The sequence below is a fragment of the Dipodomys spectabilis genome, unplaced genomic scaffold, assembly GCF_019054845.1.
Source record: "Dipodomys spectabilis isolate Male_0828 unplaced genomic scaffold, ASM1905484v1 ptg000503l, whole genome shotgun sequence".
In the NCBI taxonomy this organism is placed as follows: Eukaryota; Metazoa; Chordata; class Mammalia; order Rodentia; family Heteromyidae; genus Dipodomys; species Dipodomys spectabilis.
This window is the reverse complement of record NW_024871180.1, coordinates 1,015,155-1,018,693: the sequence shown is the minus strand read 5'-3', so window position 1 is coordinate 1,018,693 and position 3,539 is coordinate 1,015,155.

The following is a 3,539-nucleotide window of genomic DNA, read 5'->3' as shown; positions in this document are numbered from 1 at the left end:
TTATTTTCTTCTCTTGCCCTTCTTTTGCCCTTTCACTTAAAGAGACATACTTGAGCTTGCATTTCTAAATCCTTCAAAATTATCTGAATTTCTCCATACTTCTGTCAGCCTCCTATATCTTTCTCAAGGGAATATCTTTTTACTACCATTTTTTTTAATCCCATATGATATTGGATATCTTCCTGCCTAATTCAGTGCAAGATACACATTAGACTCATCCATGTTTCTCAACACTTGTACCACCATAAAATCCTATTCTACTTAGAAATCATGATTTTAGTATGTCTGGGGAAGTGACATTTGTCATTTTTGAATGACCATAATTGATGCTTACATGCAAGCATGTTTTAAACCAATATGCCTCTCAGTAGATGAATGAATCGGCATGTCCATTGCGGCGCTGTGGGCTGTGGCAGGGACGAGGAAGAAAAATGGTTGGCTTCCCTCGGTTATTAATCCTGGGCCCCGGGGCTGGCCAGAAGGAGAGTTTCCCTGCATAGGGTAAGCATTTTTATAGGAATTCTTTTACTGTCTATTTTTTATTTACACACTCTTGCCCAGTGCTTTCCTTTTTATATTTAGGGCAAATTCCTTGTCCTCTCTTGTTAACATCAGTAGCCTTTTCACAATTCTTCTTTATATGTCCCGTTTGACCACATCCAAAACATTTTAGATTAGATGGTTTGTAAAGCATGCCAGGTAGTGGGCATAGTTTCAGCAAACAACTGCAAACGCTGGGAATCGGATGTAATGTCTTTACACTCCCTTAAATATGTATTTACATCCCCAGATTCTTTAATAGGCAATAGGGCTCATCTACAGTCCTCATTAGCATTTTCATAAGCCAATATGCCCAGTAGTTGTTGCAGTGCAGCTTCTCCCGCAACAGTATGTTCCAAGGTCAGTGTCAATCGTGATAAAAATTCAACATAGATTTTATTAGGTTTTTGAATTACTTTAGTCCAGGAGCCATAATACTCTCCTACCAGCCGAATCCTCCCCCATGCCTCCACACCTATGTCTCGTAACTGCTCATGGATCTCTTCAGGAGAGTTCACTTGCATATGAGCATCTGCATATGGTTCTGTTCCACTCAACCTGGGACAGGTTATGACCTGCAGGTGTGGATTATTGCTCTGTGCATTTTCTCTAGTCCTTTCTGTATATAACTCAGTAAACCACATTTGCCATTGTAGATATTCAGGTTCCTTATGCAATGCTCTACAAAGCATCTTCCAATCCTCGGGAGCAAAATTACGGGGCAAGCCCATTAAGCAATTCCTTAACATAATGAGACTGAGGACCATAAGTCACTGCCTTGTTAAGTTTACCAATATCATCGACAGCAACACCCTCATATCTAGTTGGTTGAGCTATACCATTCATAGGAGGTGGTCAAATTACAGGATAAGAAAAAATAGGCATTTCATCATCAAACTCACTGTCTGAGCCTTCTGTTTTGGGAGGGAGTGACAATAATTGCTTCGGTAAGGGGAGGAGCGGAAGGCTGTTTTACTTTCACTTTCTCAGATTCTTCTTTCACTCTGCTAATTTCTAACTCCATATGTTGTAATCTTGATAAAATCAATTCCATTTGCTCAGACATTCTATTTACGCTTTCAGTTTGTTCCTTTTCAGCTTTCTTTACCTCTTGTTTTTTCTCTGTTAATTGTGATGCAGCCTTATCTATTGCGTCCTGAACCTCAGAGTCCACTAGTAAATCTACAATAGAAGTCGTGGCCTCTTTCCTTAAGTCCGCTATTAATCTTTTCTCATTTAAAGCTTTAAAAGGGGTATGTAAAATTGCCCAAATGGAACAAAATCTAACAGGAATCCTTTCCCCTTCTCCAACATCTCTTTCTACAATACTTTACTCATTTCTAATTATCAATATCTAATGTCCGTTTGTTGGAAACCAAGGTTTCCATTCGCTAACTACATTAATACACATTTCTATGTCAAAAGAAGAAATAGTTACACCATAAGCAGCAAGTAAATATTTTAGCATATGTAAGTACGGAGTAGACTTAACTTGTCCCATCACCCTGTAATTAAAAGTACTTACCTGAATATCCCTTCCTGTATTCAACACTGCAGGGTCCCTGTTTGTGCACCAGTTGTCAACGTCTCAGGCATTGGGGTCCCTGGGTAAGGGTTGCAAAATCACCAGGACACAGGGGTTGCAGAGTGCAAACAGCAATTGCCACTGCATGCTGTGTTTTATTGCTAGTGGGTATTTAAAGACAACCAAGTATTATCTTTGCCAAGATTTAGTCAGGAGACATTCACACAAAGAATTTCAACAGATACAATTTTGCTTAAACTATGAGATAAGTCTTTGTATATTTTTATCTAAACTATTTTAGAGCAAGCTCAAACCACTTCCCCATACTCAGGAAAATGCTTGACTAGCTGTTCGTCTATGCTTAAGTAAGCAGAAGAGCTACTTCCTCAGCTTTGAGACATGAAATAAGCTTTGAGATAGGGAGAGAGAACTTGTTCCCTCTCTAGCCCGGCATGCCAAGAGCTTTCCACATACACAAACACAGTCTTCAGATAATCCTGAGGCGGGAGCCTGCATCATTCTGCCCCTCCAACACAGACCCGAGGCTTCACACAGATTGTCTCACCAACTCTTCTATTACTTTAAGCAAAAACAAAGCAAAGCAAAGCAAACAAAATAGTCATTATCGTTAATTAAGCTGCTATTAAAGATTCCAGATGGGCTGGGAAGGTGGCTCAGTGGTAGAGTGCTTGACTTGCATGCCTGAGGCCCTGGGTTCGATTCCTCAGCACCACATAAGCAAAAAGAAAAAAAAGCTGGAAGTGGCGCTGTGACTCAAGTGGTAGAGCACTAGCCTTGAGCTGAAGAGCTGAGGGATAGCACCCAGGCCCAGAGTTCAGGCCCCATGACCGGACCCCAAAAAAATAAATATGTAAAGATTCCAGGCACAATTATACTGTCAAATGATGTTAGTAAATATGTTGTGTAGATACTAATCTCACATGTGTCACAAAAATATCCATGGATTCATAACTAGAAACTCTGAAGTGTAAAGTATATTAATTAGGTGAGTTTCATTAGGTAGCCAATGAAGAGAACACCACAGGGTATTTAATCGGGTAAAGAAGTTTATTTACTGAACTGCTGCCCATGACATACATGGTGGAAATGCATGTAAAAAAAAATGAGGCGACCCAACCTCGGGCAAGGATGTATCTATGTGAAGGACCGGAAGAGGTGTGGCCGTTTGGGGGAAACTCTGGCCACACTGGTTCTGGATGTGACTTCAAGTTCTGGGACTCACCTCTGGTCAGATTGAAAGTGGGACCAGAGGCTGACCAGGTTGTGACTTAACAGGATGGGGAGGTGGCTGCCTCCAGGTGTGCCAGATACTAGGCAACACATAAAGGGTTGAAACTTAGCCAAGTAGTGGGAAGGTGTCTGCATAGGGTCTGCATGACCTGGGGCAGACCTAACACCAAATACAGGTAGTACTTCTGACATATAACTCCTGACAGCACACAATTCATTCTCA